The following is a 17097-nucleotide window of genomic DNA, read 5'->3' as shown; positions in this document are numbered from 1 at the left end:
ATGAGCAGTGTACAAATGTAAGTTAAAGTGTGTTTTAAATTAATTTGCTCTTCCACAGAATACAAATAAAGGCATTTTAAAATGTATGAACAAGGTCTAAAAGGAATATTTTTCCTTGAGGCTATAAGAAATCTTATTATAAATAATGTGTATTAAATCATATAGCAATTAAATGAAAAGTCAGAAAGTTTATTCTAAATCCTTTTCCATGATCAATCATTAAATTCTAAATGCAAAATCCTAGAATTTCTATGAAGAACTTAAAAAAAAAAGACTTGAATGACTCAATAACAAAAGAGATTCTTTAAATAAATAAATAAAATTTAAAATAAAGCAATTATATTTAAAAAATGCCATTATCTTACCCAGTAACAGTCAAAATATTTGTTCTCCTAAGGTAAAATAAAGCTGAAGAAAACTAAAAGTCCACGAGAGCAAAAGTTAGGGCCTAGAATATGTCCCACCTGAGTTCAGAGACAACCTCAAGGATAGATTTGAAACATTGAACACTAATGACTGAAGACAAGTTGTGGGACAACATCAAGAACATCACACATGAAGAAGCAAAAGGCCATTAAAAAGACAGGGAAGAAAGAAAAGACCAAAATGGATGTCAGAAGAGACTCTGAAATTTGCTCTTGACTACAGAGTAGCTAAAGTTTATACAAGAAATGAAATAAAAGAGATGCATAGAAAATTTCAAAGGGCAGCTCCAGAAGACAAAGTAGAATATTAAAATGAGATGCACAAAAACCAGGAGTTAGAAAGCCAAAAAGGAAGAACACAATTGGTATTTCTCAAACTAAATGAACTGAACAAAAAATTCAAGCCTCAAGTTGTAATATTGAAGAATTCTATGGGCAAAATATTGAACAACTCAGGAAACATCAAAAGAAGATGGAGGGAATACAGAGTCATTGCAACAAAAACAACTGGGTGAAATTCAACCATTTCAGGAGGTAGTCTGTGATCAAGAACTGATGGCACTGAAGGAAGAAATCCAAGCTGCACTGAAGGCATTGGTGAAAAACAAGACTCCAGAACTGACAGATTGTGATGTTTCAAAAATTAGATGCAGTGCTGGAAGCACTCACTAGTCTATGCCAAGAGATTTGGAAGACAGCTACTTGGCCAACAGGCTGGAAGAGATCCATATTTGTGCCCATTCCAAAGAAAGGCGACCCAACAGAATGAGGAATTCATCAAATTTGTAATTTATATTTCTAAATTAAAAATTAAGATGCTTTTAAACAGTTAATGTTATCATTAATATCACATGAAAGTAAAATTTTGCTGAATTAAAAAATGGTTGCAGCAGCGCATCAACAAGGAACTTCCAGAAATTCAAGCCAGATTCAAAAGAAGATGTGGAACAAGGGTTATCATTGCTGATTTCAGATGGATCTTGGCTGAAAGCAGAGAATACCAGATACTTACCTGTGCTTTTTTGACTATGCAAATGCATTTGACTGTGTGGATCATGACAAGTTACGGATAATGTTACGAAGAATGGGAATTCCAGAACATTTAATTGTGCTCATATGAAATCTATACATAGACCTAGAGGCCGTAGTTCAAACAGAACAAGAGGATATTGCCTGGTTTACAGCTAGGAAATATGTGCCCCAGGGTTGTATCCTTTCACCATGCTTATTCTATCTGTATAGAGAATAAATAATACTAGAAGCTGGACTATATGAAGAAGAACTCAGGATCAGTATTGGAGGAAGACTCAATAACAACCTGCATTATGCTGATGATGCAAACTTGCTTGCTGAAAGTGAAAAGGACCTGAAGCATTTACTGGTGAAGATCAGACTACAGTCTACAGTATGGATTGCATCTCAACGTACAGAAAACAAAAATCCTCACAACTGGACCAATAAGCAACATCATGATAAATGGAGAAAAAGTTTTAGTTGTTAAGGATCAGCACCCATGGAAGCAGCAGTCAGGAAATCAAATGACATATTGCACTGGAAAAATCTGCTGCAAGAGACCTCTTTAATGTGTTAAAAAGCAAAGATGTAACTTTGAGATCTAAGGTGTGCCTGACCTAAGTCATGGTACTATCAATTGCCTCATATGAATGCAAAAGCTGAAAATAAATAAGGAAGACATAAGAAGAATTGATGTCTTTGAATTAGGATGTTGGTGAAGAATATTAAATAAATCACAGACTGACAGAAGAACAAATAAACCTGTCTTGGAAGAAGTACAACCAGAATGCTCATTAGACACCAAGATGGTGAAACTTCATATCATGTTCTTTAGACGTTATCAGGAGGGACCAGGCCCTGGAGGACATGAAACTTGGTAAAGTAGAGGGTCAGTGGAAAAGAGGAAGATCCTCAATGAGATGGATTGGCACAGTGGCTGCAACAATGGGTTCAAACATAGCACTGATTGTGAGGATGACACAGGACCAGGCAGTGTTTCGTTGTGTTGTACATAGAGTTGCTATGAGTTGGAGCTGATTCAATGGCATCTAATAACAACAACAATAGAATGAACTATACTTTGATAACTTTGATTTAAAGAGTGTTATGAACTTAATACAATTATGAAATTAATACAATGAAGATAATCAATAAGGAATATAAAAGAAGCCAAGAAAAAGATAATAAATATTAATTTTGAAATGAAAACAACAACCTGAAATTGAGAGTTACGATAGTCCTACTCAAAAAGAAAGAAAATGGGTAGCTCATAGCAGCAATTCTGAATTCCATCCCAGTGCATATGCCAGTTCCTTAGTTAGGGCTCAGCTCTGTTGCCTAGAAATGATTTATCATGGCTCTGCCATCTGTGTTCTTACTCCCACCCTCTACATCATCCTTTCTTTTTGATAGAAAATAATTTTGTTTTGTTTTTAGTAGCTCTATACTTTTCTTAGGCTGATTGCTATCTTTAGGCTATGCTTTAAGCACAGACGTAATCTAGGTTAAAGGATACTCAAGACATGTATGCACATTTTTTTTTCCTCAAAGGGTCAATTAGATGCAAATGTAAATTAGCCTCCTACGGAAACAAAACTCAACACTCTGTTAAGAAAGACAATAAAATCCAGACATTCAACAGTACAATGTCCATAGCATCATGCAAAATCATGAATTGTTGTCAGCGAAAAGAAGCAAGAAATTGTGATAGTTCACAGGAAAAAAAAAATCGGATAATAGGAAAAAACTGAGATATGACAGAGAAAATGGAATTAGCAGACCAGGAATCTCAGCTATTCTAACATCCATATTAAATGTGTTCGGTAATATAAAGACAAAAATGAAAGAACAAAGGAAGGCTATCAAAGAAAAATGGAAATTATATTTCAAAAGAACCAAACAGGAATTCTAAAATAAAAGCTGCCATATCTGAAATTATACATTCACTACAAGGACTTAGGAACATATTAGAAATATAAAAGAAGAGTGAACTTGAACAAGGTGTTGGAAACTATCAAAAATGAATAAGAGTGAGAAAAAAAGGACATAGCAGAAATGAAATACTAAACATATATTATTGGTTTCAAACATGTTGAAGTAAAATATATGAGAACAATAGCAAAAAATTGGAAGGAAGAAAAATGGAGTTTCTTGCTTTATATATAAAGCACTGTAATATCATTTCAAAGTAGGCTGTGATAAGTTAAAAATATATGTTCTAAATGTTAGATGTATTAGTTTTCCATTTTGGGCCTATAACAAACTACAGATTTATGGCTTAAAACAGCACACTTTATTGTCTAACTTTTCTGTAAATTAGAAGTTCAGCACAGGTCTCATCAGACTAAAACAAAGGTGTATTCAGGCTGTGTTTTTCTGGGTGAAAATTCGTCTCCTGCTAATTCAAGCTGTTGGCAGAATTCAGTTTCTTCTAGATCCTTGTAAGACTGAGAGGTCCATTTCCTTGCTGATTGTCATCTGAGGGCCATTACCAACTTCTAGAAGCTGGCACATCCTTTGGCTCCTAAACCCTTTCCTGAATCTTCAAAGCCAGCAAAGGCAGGGTGAGTCATTCTCAGCCCACATCTCTTTGACTTCACCTCCACTGCTGCTGCTTTTTCTCCAGTCCAGCTAGGAAAACTTCTCTGACATTAAGGATTCTTATGAATAGACTGGGCCCATCAGAATAATCTTTCCTTTTCCAGGTACTTTCTCTTAATGACTTTTGCAAAATTTCTTTTACATGTAAATCAACATATTCACAGATTCTGACAGTAGGGTGTGGTCATCTTTGTTGTAGTTAGCCAACCTGGAGTCAGTCCGGACTGCACACACATCAGAACAAAAAGCTGCCAGTTCCAGGGCCATTCCTATAATCGGTGGTGGATCAGATGGTTATGATCCACAAGACTTCACTGGCTGATTTTGGAAGCAGAACACCAGGCCTTTCTTCCTTGTCTGTCTTAGTCTAGAAGCTCCGCTGAAAACTGCTCAGCATCATAGCAACACACAACCCCCCACTCATGAATGGGCAGTTGCTGTGTATGAAATGCATTATCCAGGAATCGAACCTGGGTCTCCTGCATGGAAGGCAAGAATTCTATCACTGAACCACCAATGCCTTCTGAACATTTCTGGGGGACCACTATTCTGCTTACCGTAGGAGCCATAGTGGCATAGTGGTTAAGGACTTGGCCGCTAACTGAGACATCAGCAGTTTGAACCCATCAGTCTCTCCATGAGAGAATGACATGGCAGTCTCTTTCCCTAAAGATTTACAGCTTTGGAAACCCTATGGGTCAGTTGTACTCTGTCCTATAGGGTCACAACAGGTTCATGTTGTTGTTGTTACTCTGCTTACCACACTAATCATTGAAGCTCTAAATAAAAATAATTACCATAATATAATAAGTTATGTGGACATAATAATGGATATAGCTTCAAAATACATGAAGCAAAAACAGACAACACTAAGGAGCACTAGGCAACTCCATAGAACTAGCTGGAAACATCACCACTCTTATCTCAGTAATAGAACTCACAGACAGAAAATCAATAAGATATACAGGACATGAATAGTGCTGTTGAAACTTGACCTATCTGAATTTACAAAACAGCACTAAAAAATGGCAAAATGCACATAATTTTCAAGTTCACATGGGACTGTCACCTAGATAGATCAACTGATGAGTCATAAAACACCACCAATACATTCAAGGGTTCGAAATATAGAGTGTGTACTCTGGTTACATTAGAATTGCATTTGAATTTTTGTAATGGTATCTGGGAAATCTTCAAATAATTGGAAATTAAGCAATACAATCTTAAATTGCCCATGGATCAAAGAAAAAATTGCAATGGAAATTAGAAAATACTTTGAACAGAATATGAAAGCAAAATCTACCAGAATGTGCGAAATGCAGCTAAAGAAACACTTAAAAATAAGTTTATAGGTTTATATGATTACATTAGAAAAGAAGAAAGATTTTTAAAAAAATGACCCAAGGTTTTTTAAGAAGCTAGACAAAGATAAGCATATTAAACAAAAGTCAGTGAAAAGTTGATAATTATAATGATAAGACTGGAAATTAATGAACCAGAAAAACAGATAAATGATAGAAAAACAACAACAGAAAAGTAATTAATGAAAAGCTAGTTTTTGAAAGAACAATTAAATTCATAAAATGTTAGCAAGACTGACAAGGCAAAAGCAATCAATAAAAAAATCTAATAAAAATTTGCAATGGGCAGAAGCTTTGAACAGTTACTTTCAAAAGAAGATATATGAATGGTCCAATATGTGGATGATCCAATAAGTGCATGAAAAAGTGCTCAACATTGCTAGTCAGCTAGGGAATGCAAATTAAAACTACAATGCTATGCTAATTCACAACCAATAAAATAGTAAAATTAAAAGGATTTTTGGCACCCAGTGCTGGCAAAGGTGTAGACCAACTGGGACTCATATATTGCAGACAGAATAGTTGAAAATAGCAAATCCCTGTTGAAAATTGCTAAGAGTTTGTCACCAGTATAAAAATAAACTAAACTTAACCTAACATGCAGAAATTCAACCTCTAGAAACATACCCTAGAAAAAGAAAATGTGTATACAAAAATTGTCTGTTGAACAATATTTACAGCAGTTTTACTCACAATAGGCCCATACTGGAAAGAATGCAAATGAACCTCAATAGGAAAATGAATAAACTAATCGTAGACTATCCTCATAATGGATAAAAGGTATAGATGACCCCCTAAAACATGTTGATGAGTAAAAGAACTAGTCTCAGAGATTTCACACTATGTGATCCAATCTATAGGATATTATAGAACGGGAAAAACCAGTCAATGATTAAAGATATCAGAACTTTGATGTCTTCTGGGGTGGAAATCAGTGGCATGCTGGAGCTCTCTTGTCCCGACACACAAGTACCAATTCTTTACAACTCTTTCCAGCTTTGCATTCAAAGATGTCAATATTGCAGATTGAAATCCACTATGATGGGAGGATTTACACTACAGAAATTGGCAGATACCATAAATTAGGGTGTTTTTACCCCCAAACTTGACAGCAAAAAGCAGTTTTACTAGCACATCACTGAAAAGAGTGCCTGGGAAAGCATATAAAGGATACTTCTGGGTTGCTTTAAATATTTCGTCTCTTCCTAGGGCTATGAATCACACAGAAAAAAACAACTTTCAATTGTATACAGTAATATAAACAAAACCCAGGAAATGACTCAAAATGAGAAGAAATAGCTGCAAACATCCGTTAATAATTGGAACCTGGAACGTAAGAAGTGTGAATCTAGGAAAATTGGAAATAGTCAAAAATGAAATGGAATGCATAAACATCGATATCCTAGGCATTAGTGAGCTGAAATGGGCTGGTATTGGCCATTTTGAATCAAACAATCATGTAGTCTGCTATGCTGGGAATGACAACTGGAAGAGGAATGGTGTGGCACTCATAGTCAAAAAGACCTATCCTGAAGTACAATGCTGTCAGTGATAGGATAATATCCATACGCCTACAAGGAAGACCAGTTAAAACGACTATTATTCAAATTTACACACCAACCACTAGGACCAAAGATGAAGAAATAAAAGATTTTTATCAGCTGCTGCAGTCTGAAATTGATTGAACATGCAATCAAGATGCATTGATAATTACTGGTGATTGGAATGCGAAAGTTGAAAACAAAGAAGAAAGATCAGTTGTTGGAAAATATGGCCTTGGTGATAGATACAATGCTGGAGATCGAATGATAGACTTTTGCAAGACCAATGACTTCTTCATTGCAAATACCTTCTTTTACCTACATTAATGGCGACTATACACAGGGACCTCACCAGATAGAACACACAGAAATCAAATTGACTACATCTGTGGAAGGAAATGATGGAAAAGCTCAATATTATGAGTCACAACAAGGCCAGGGTTCAACTGTGGAACAGACCATCAATTGCTCATATGGAAGTTCAAGCTGAAACTGAAGAAAATCAGAGCAAGTCCACAAGAGCCAAAATATGACCTTGAGTATATCCCACCTGAATTTTGAGACCATCTGAAGAATAGATTTGATGCCTTGAACACTAGTGACCAAAGACCAGATGTGTTGTGGAATGACATCAAGGACATCATCCATGAAGAAAGCAAGAGGTCACTGAAAAGACAAGAAAGGAAGAAAAGACCAAGGTGGATGTCAGAGGAGACTCTGAAACTTGCTCTTGAGCGTCGAGCAACTAAAGCAAAAGGAAGAATTGATGAAGTAAAAGAACTAAACAGAAGATTTCAAAGGGCCTCTGGAGAAGGCAAAGTAAAATGTTATAATGACATGTGCAAAGAGTTGGAGATGGAAGACTAAAAGGGAAGAACACCCTCGGAGTTTCTCAAGCTAAAAGAACTGAAGAAAAAATTCAAGCCTCAAGTTGCAATAGTGAAGGACTCTGTGGCGAAAATATTAAAAGACGCAGGAAGCATCAAAAGAAGATGGAAGGAATACACAGAGTCATTATACCAAAAAGAATTAGTCAATATTCAAACATTTCAAGGGGTGGCATTTGATCAGGAATCGACGGTACTAAAGGAAGAAGTCCAAGCTGCTCTGAAGGCAATGGAGAAAAACAAGGCTCCAGGAATTGACAGAATATCAATTGAGATGTTTCAAAAAACACGTGCAGCGCTGGAGGTGCTCACTTATCTATGCCAAGAAATATGGAAGACAGCTTCTTGGCCAATTGATTGGAAGAGATCCATATTTATGCCTATTCCCAAGAAAGGTGATCCAACCAAATGTGGAAATTACAGAACAATACCATTAACATCAAGGGCAAGCAAAATATTGCTGAAGATCATTTAAAAACAGCTGCAGCAGTATATCGACAGGGAACTGCCAGAAATTCAGGCCTGTTTCAGAAGAGGATGTGGAACCAGGGACATCATTGCTGATGTCAGATGGATCCTGGCTGAAAGGAGAAAATACCAGAAGGATGTTTACCTGTGTTTTATTGACTACCCAAAGGCGTTCGACAGTGTGGATCATAACAAACCATGGATAACATTGTGAACAACAGGAATTCCAGAAAACTTAATTGTGCTCATGAGGAACCTTTACATAGATCAACAGGCAGTTGTTCGGACAGAACAAGGGGATACTCATTGGTTTAAAGTCAGGAAAGGTGTGCATCAGGGTTGTATTCTTTCACCATACCTATTCAATCTGTATGCTGAGCAAATAATACAAGAAGCTGGACTATATGAAGAAGAACGGGGCATCAGCACTGGAGGAAGACTCATTAACAACCTGCGTTATGCAGATGACACAACCTTGCTTGTTGAAAATGAAGAGGACTTGAAGCACTTACTAATGAAGATCAAAGACCACAGCCTTCAGTATGGATTGCACCTCAACATAAAGAAAACAAAAATCCTGACAACTGGACCAATGAGCAACATCGTGACAAACAGAGAAAAGATTGAAGTTGTCAAGGATTTCATTTTACTTGGGTCCACAATCAACAGACATGGAAGCAGCAGTCAAGAAATCAAAAAATGCATTGCATTGGGTAAATCTGGTGCAAAGGACCTCTTCAAAGTGTTGAAGAGCAAAGATGTCACCTTGAAGACTAAGGTGCACCTGACTCAAGCCATGGTATTTTCAAGCACATCATATGCGATTAAAGACCAAAGAAGAGTTTACGCCTTTGAATTGTGGTGGTGGTGAAGAATGTTGAATATACCATGGACTGCCAAAAGAACAATTAAATCTGTCTTGGAAGAAGCGTGGCCAGAATGCTCCTTAGAGGCAAGGATGGCGAGGCTGCGTCTTACATACTGTGGACGTGTTGTCAGGAGGGATCAGTTCCTGGAGAAGGAAATCATGCTTGGAAGAGTACAGGGTCAGTGGCAAAGAGGAAGACCCTGAACGAGGTGGATTGACACAGTGGCTGCAACAATGAGCTCCAGCATAACAACGATTATAAGGATGGCTCAGAACCGGGCAGTGTATCATTCTGTTGTGCATAGGGTCGCTGTGAGTCAGAACACGCTTCACGGCACCTAACAACAACAATACAAACAACAACAAAAAAATGCATACTAGTTAGGAAAGGTGCAAACAAAGATGAATTGTTTTGATTTTGTTTTACTTAGTAAGGAGTTAAAATTAATATTATCATTCTTAAGTGAAGAGTCACATATATTACTTTTTCAGGGTAACTACTAGAAAACTTTTTTTTATTATCAGATAGAATGTTCCAGCACGTGTCTCTCAGTTAGTCATACTGTGATGGCTTGAGTGTCACTATGGTACTGGAAGCTTTGCCTCTGGTATTTCAAATACCAGCAGCATCACCCTTGGTGGAAGAGTTTCAGCTGAGCTTCCAAACTAAGACAGACTAGGAAGAAGAACTTGGCCTTCTAAGGCTGAAAAAACTGGCTAATGAAAATCTTATGAATAGCTGTGGAACATTGTATGACATAGTGCTAGAAGATGAGCGCTTCAGTTTGGAAGACACCCAAAATACAACTGGGGAAGGGCTGCCCCCTTGAAGTAGAATTGACCTTAATGACATGGATGGAGTCAAGTTTTGGGGACCTACATTTGCTGCTGTGGCATGACTAATAGTAAGAAGAAACAGCTGCAAACATCCATTAATAATTAGAAAGTAGAATGTACAAAGTGTGAATGTAGTCAAGAAATTAAATTACTTATTGCATTGGGTAAAGTATTTAAAGTGTTACAAAGCAAAGATGTCACTTTAAGGACCAAGGTGGGCCTGACCCAGACCATGGTGTTTTCAGTCACCTTGTATGCATGTGTAAGCTGGACTAATGAATAAGGAAGACCTAAGAAGAACTGATGCCTTTGAATTGTGGTGTTGACAAAGAATATTGACTATACCATAAACTGCCAGAAAAACGAACAAATTTGTCTTGGAGGAAGTACAGCCAGAATGCTTATTGGAACCAGACTTCATCTCACACACTTCGGACATGTTATCAGGAGGGGTCAGTCCCTGGAGAAAGAGATCATGCTTGGTAAAGTAGAGAGTCGGTGCAAAAGGGGAAGACCCTCATTGACATGGATTAACACAGTGGCAGTGTTTTGTTCTGTTGTACATAGGGTTGCTATGAGTTAGAATCGAGTCTACAGCACCTAACAATGACAACAATAGAATATTAGAATAATCTATAGTTTGCAAACCAACAGAGGAAAAACGTGGAACACAAACAACAAATAAATGGTTAACCCAAAAGAAAGTTCAGAAGAGATAGAAATATAAAACTGTTTTGTCAAAAAGAAATCACTTAGTAAAAATGTAAATTGAAACCAAATGCATGTAGTCTTTATCATCTGAACCCTTAGTATTCAAAATCTTGTTATAAAACCTTAGAATACTATCTTAATTAATCAAGTGCTGCTATAACAGAAATAACAAAGGTAAAGCAGAAATTTATTCTCTCACAGCCTAGGAGACCAAAAGTCCAAATTCAGGGTGCCGGCTCCAGGGGAATGCTTTCTCTCTCTGTTAGTTCTGGGGGAAGGTCCTTGTCATCAGTCTTCCCCTAGCCTAGGGAATTCTCAGCTCAGGGACCCTGGGTCCAATGGACACCCTCTGCTCTCAGCACTTCTTTCTTTGTGGTATAAGCCCCCTCGCCTTTCTGTTTAATTCTCTTTTTCATATCTTAAAAGAGATTGACTCAAGATACAACCTAATACTGTAGATTGAGTCCTGCCTCATTAACATAAATGATTCTAATGCTGCCTCATTAACATTATATCAGTTAAGATTTACAACGCATAGGGTAATCACATCAGGACACAAAATGGTGGACAACGTACCGTACTGGGAGTCACGTCCTAGTCAAATTGACACGCATTTTCGGGGCACATAATTCAATCCATAACAGATACTAATTGATTCAGATGAATCTTTGAGATATCTCTTGCTGACTTCATCTTTACATCTGAACTCTCATCACTTATTATTTAAATTAAGCAGCTAAAGCATTCAGATATGATAAATGCCAATACAACAGTACATTAAAAAAAAAAATTGATTAGTTAAATGCCCTGTAAGAAGGCAACATTTTTGGACTGGATATGTATTTCCAACTACATGCACATCTTAAACATAAGGATACACATAGAATGAAAATAAAAGTGAAAAAAGAAAAAATTCTGTACAATCACCAGAGAAACTGTTTTAGTAAAATTACGGAAATAATAATAAGAAAAAACTAAGCTGTAATTCCTACAGATTCATATTCAGAAGGAAAACTCCAAAAGCAATTAAGTTATTTCTATAAAAGTCAAATTGTTGGTAACCTTTGATGGGGCACAAAGAAGACATACGGAGTGCTGTAAATTTTTCATCTTTGTCTGAATCTTACTTATAAAGATGTACTGTTCAGTAATATTTGTGTTATATGTTATATTTTGTAATAAAGTGTTTACAACAAAGATGCATGTATATGGGGATTCATATCACATCCCCTTTTGACTGAGATATTTGGCTTATTTTTATAAAACATGACTCTTAGAGTACGAGGATAAATAACGATAAAGCTTATCAGCTAGTGGTCTCCTTTCTGGAACAAATCAATATAGCCTCTGGCACCTAAGTTTATATCAATTCCCTGGCAATGTGTTGTAATATAGGGACCTTGACTATCCACAGTCCCACGGGACGATACGTTGGCTTGCTATGTGGCTTTTTATGCTTAGAACTTATGTCCAATATGTGGTGTTATTTCTCCTGTAGCCAGAACACGTGGTAAAAGAATCAAGGGGTTAAAGCAGGAGTGGCTTCTTTCAAGGTTGCCCTTACGCAAAAATTGTTGCTTAATGTCCTACAACTTGGGTTTCACTGGTTTGGAATTTTAGATTCCATATGTTGTGTGTTTCCTTGGGATTCACCACAGTTCTTCCTTTAAACTGGAATTTTAAATTATTATTTGCCACTTTGGGGAGCCTTATGATAGAGAAGCAGGCAAGAAAAGGAATTATTCTACTAACTGGGGGACTAAAGATAATAGATCTGATGCTTAAAAATGGAAGAAAATAAGGGCCACATGTCTATCGGTATAAATAAATGGAAAAAGAGAGTGATTTGAACTCTTCTTGATTTCCTGAAAGCCAGGTGCAGTTTTCCCTCATCTTTGCTCCCCCGTACTTCCCATTGTTATTCTAAGCTTCTGGTTCTCTGTCATAAATCCCTTAGTCATGAAATGCCTATAGTCATTTCTGTTTTTGTTACATAACACTGATAATCTCCTCAACAACCCTGTGAGTTAGGTAAGTATTGCAGGTATTAGTTACGCTTCAGATAAAACCACCAGTCCCACCACCGCTGCACATTTTCTCTGGCTATTTCATGGACTATTCGGATTTGCTTTATGCCTTACCAAGTAACAAGGTGTGTTTTAAACTTTATCAGATAAGAATTGTTTGGACTGCAAGTGATAGAAAATCTAACTAGCTGTGGATTACACAATCATAAGGCATTTATTGGCAGTGTAGAAAGGACTTTGGAAATGGATTGTCTTACGATTCATTCAGATGCTCGGAGATATCATCAAGGACTAGCTATTTGTATCTTTCCACACTGCCATCCTTAGTTGTCCTCACACTTGACATGAGACATCACTAGGCAACTCTACACATCATGTCTGCATATAAAATAGAAAGCAAGAGAAGGGCCTGGGGCCAATGAACTTTCCTTTGAATTGCTTGATGTATGCCATTTAAAAACAATTCAAGGTTATCTAAATTAGACTTGCCCACACCAATTGTATAAACAGTACATTATGTTGTACCTCGCAGAAAAAATGAACGAGTGGTTATAGATGTAATAAATGTAGTATGGAATAGGGGTAGAGCAATCTGACAGCAACATAGTAGTAGGAACTGAGGAAATAAAACCATAACATAGGTATAAACATGGAAAAAGGACAATGTAGGAGAGAAGAAAATACCATACAGAGGTATTAGCATTTCAATTATTCAATGTCATATTCTTGTCAGCTTGATTGTCTTTGCTTTGCTAAGGCTGAACTTGGGAGACAAGAGCTAATTTGAGCCCTTGTGTTTCAAGTAGCCAGTGTTTCAGTTGTATTAGATCTATCATCTCTATGTTTTCCTTTAGTGACATAAATGTTGAGAGACAGATTAAGAAATGAGGATTTGCCACACCAAGGCCAGTCTCAGAATAAACAGCAAGGTTTTGTGCAGGGGGTGGGGAGTTAAAAATTACAGCAGTAAACTGAGCTGAGATGAAATCTGGAGATAAAATTCAGCTGAGCAGTCAATGGTCCAAATATAAAAGAGCAAACGAAGTAAGTGTGAAGTATAGCATGCAGTCCAGAAATAGGAAACAAAAACATGCCAGAGATATAGGAGTAGTGGTCAAAGAAAAGTTAGTATCCTTCTTCTGTTTTTTTCTGTAACAGCTCAAGAGTTTCGTTTTCTTCTCCATCCCTCCACACCCAGATGATAAACAAAACAAAATAGAACAAAACAAAACACCATTGCAATATACCATTGTGCAGACAACAAGAAATGTATGGGGCAATGCTAAACTAAAGAACATTTACGAAGATTAAACAAATTAATCACCAGATAGTGCTTAGAGGCTGATGGTAAGCACACACAATTATTTGTTAGATAATAAAATAAAAATTATAGCAATGGCAAAATAGCTGTGGTTATCTTATTAGATCACAGGGATAGACCACAATCTTTTGCTGGTGGGTTTCCACTGACAAAAATTGTAGATTCCATTAGAATTCACCTTAAAAAAAAAAAAAAATTTTTGAGGCAATAGATGAGGATTTGGGAATTGTGTGATGTAGGAGGAAGGCTCTCAGAATCAGGGTTCGGTCTCCTATTGTCTAGGATTCCCAACAATGAAGAACGTTGGTTGAGTTTGTCAGTAAGTTTGACTACTCTTGTAAATGAAGGGAAAATGACTGTGAGGGAACCAGATAGTCTTATAAGAGATACCAGATTGTGAGTCAGCTTGAATAGTAATTCTCTAGGCCCTTGCTACTCTGAGTAAAGTTTGAGGACTGGAAGCCTCATCAATGGACACATATTAAAAACACAATATCATAGGTGCCACTCTAGCCCTATTGAATTAAAATAACTGAGAGTTGGGTCCAGGAATTTTGGTTTTAACAAGTTCTGTAGGTGATTCTTACACATGCAAAGTTATAGAACCACTGCTCTTTATGGCACTCTCCTTCATTATCATTGAATTGTAAGAAAACACTCACTAAGAGTTATAGTCTGGTATCAGTTTGTGCTCTGGGGAATAAGGAGAGAGTTCATGGTTGTGTTGAGGTATTATACAAGACAGCAGTGACCCCTCTGAGTTGAGAATGGGGAGATAGAATTTGTAGTTACAAAGAGAGTGCTGCTGTGATTTGGCCTGTTGACTAACAGCAAAAACATCAACTTTATGGAAAATGAGAAGGCCTGAGAACAACCCGAAAGATTTGTTTTTGAACACATTAGGCTAAACTTTTGAAAAGTCTCAGAAATTGTAAAGGTACAAATTACTGATGGAATTAATTTTGGAAATGAGGCTGTCTGAAGCTCAGTTATTTATTAGTTGCTTACGTGACTCTGCTTCCTAGTCATGTAGGATTGAGGCTTGGTACAGATAGCATCCATCTGTACCTCTGTCTATCTATCTGGTTTCTGTTTTAAATGCTAGGTATTGTAAAGAGCCTTAACTCCATATTTATTTGGAGAGCCACAGTGTGTTCCACTCTTTCTTTTCATTGTTGCAGATAGAGATGGGTTTACCCCTCTACTTCATAACAGATTTGCTTATGGTATTTTTAAAATATTTTGAACAATGAGACACAGGTGGAGTCAACATGACACTATGGAAAGAAGCACCACATTATTCCTCTACAGCAAAGACCCAAAAACTAAGCAAAACAGATACAGTAGTCAATCCTGGAACCCTAAGTATCTAATGAAGGGATAAAGAACTCAACCAAACACCGAATGGAGTAAGAAACTGACAGAGAAAAGAGAATGGGGAGAGCAATGGAGTGGAGGACCCCTACTAGCTAATGCTACACGGACATACCATTTTTGATCCCTCAACCACCAAGAACGGTGGACAGGGAGTACAGGATGACAATTCACAGAGCTCCCAGCAGGGGTCAGAGCACCCAGTAACCAGAGATACACACTTTCCAACCCCACCCTTCTTCTGTGCAACCTCTAGCACTTTCCAGTGGACAGTGTTTGCTTAGCCGAAGAGAAGCCATCTCCCTCCTGCTTGGACTCGCCCTGCCCCCACAGGCTGGTTCCTTCAGTGCCTTTTTTTTTTTTTTTACTATTGTCATTTCGCTTCTTTTGTTTCTTCTTTCTCTCATTGCTTTCCTTTCTTTTCTCCAACCTAGCTGGCGTTGTGTGCCACCTCTGCTCCTTCTTGATGGGCTGTGCCATGCCGGTCTGTGCCACCATCTTGGTGAGCTCCATCTGGGCATTTTTTTTTTCTTTCTTTTCTCAGTTTCTTGACCCTCTCTAGCTTCCTTCCTTTCCTTTCCCCAGGTGCCATCTCCACAGATTATTGATGGACTGTGCCACACTGCTTGGTTGGACAACTGCCAGCACTCGGCTTCTCCAGCCTCAGCCGCCACACCAGTGGGCTCCCTCAGGACTATTTTTTCTTTCTTAGTTTCTTATCTCTCTCTACCTTCTTTCCTTTCATTTCTCCTGAGCACCTGGCTATGTGTGCTGTTTCCACTGCTTTTTGATGGGCTGTGCCACACACTCGGCTGAGGAGCTGCTGGCACAAGACTTCCCTGGTCCATGCCACCACACCAGTGGCCTCCCTTGGGACATTTTTTTTTTCTTGGTTTCTTGTCTCTGTCTACATTCCTTCCTTTCCTTTCTCACATCCACCTGGTCATGTGTGTCTTTTTTTTCCTTTTGGTTTCTTATCTCTCTCTTTTCTCTATCCTTTCCTTTCTCCCTCCCACCTAGTCCTGCGATCTGTCTCCACCCTTTCTTGATGGGCTCTGCCACATCACCTGACTAGAAAGCCACTGGCAAATGGCTTCACTGGGTCTGCACAGCTCCACTGGCACTCCCTCAGCACCATTTTTCTTTTTTTTTTTTTATTGTGATTTAAGTGAAAGTTTGCAAATCAAGTCAGTCTCTCATACAAAAATTTATGTACACCTTGCTTTAATTGCTCTCTCTGTAATAAGACAGCCTGCTCCTTCCCTCCACTCTCTCTTTCCCTGTCCATTCCACCAGCTTCTGACCTCCTCTGCTCTCCTATCTCCAATCCAGATAGGAGATGCCAACATAGTCTCAGGAGTCTTCTTGATCCAAGAAGCTCATTCTTCATCAGCATCATTTTCTATTCCATTATCCAGTCCATTCCCTGTCTGAAAAGTTGACTTTGGGAATGGTTCCTGTCTTGGGCTAACAGAAGATCTGTGGACCATGACCACTGGGGTCCTTCTAGTCTCAGTCAGACCACTAAGTCTGGTCTTTTTATGAGAATTTGGGGTCTGCATACCTCTGCTCTCCTGCTCCTGCAGGGGTTCTCTCTTGTGTTCCCTGTTAGAGCAGTCATTGGTTGTAGCCAGTCACTATCTAGTTCTTCTGGTATCAGGC

At 37.9% G+C, this 17097-nt stretch overlaps 1 non-coding gene across 1 annotated transcript; it reads right to left on the bottom strand.

The window, feature by feature from the left end:
- Positions 1-4489: 4489 nt before the first annotated feature.
- On the bottom strand, positions 4490-4560 carry TRNAG-UCC (transfer RNA glycine (anticodon UCC)). Its single transcript has one exon. It is a non-coding gene; the product is annotated as a tRNA-Gly (tRNA).
- Between the last annotated feature and the right edge of the window lie 12537 nt (positions 4561-17097).

This window comes from Elephas maximus, chromosome 14 (genome assembly GCF_024166365.1).
Source record: "Elephas maximus indicus isolate mEleMax1 chromosome 14, mEleMax1 primary haplotype, whole genome shotgun sequence".
Classification (NCBI taxonomy): Eukaryota; Metazoa; Chordata; class Mammalia; order Proboscidea; family Elephantidae; genus Elephas; species Elephas maximus.
Note: the sequence above shows the minus strand (reverse complement) of the source record. Positions and strands in the feature narration are given on the sequence as shown.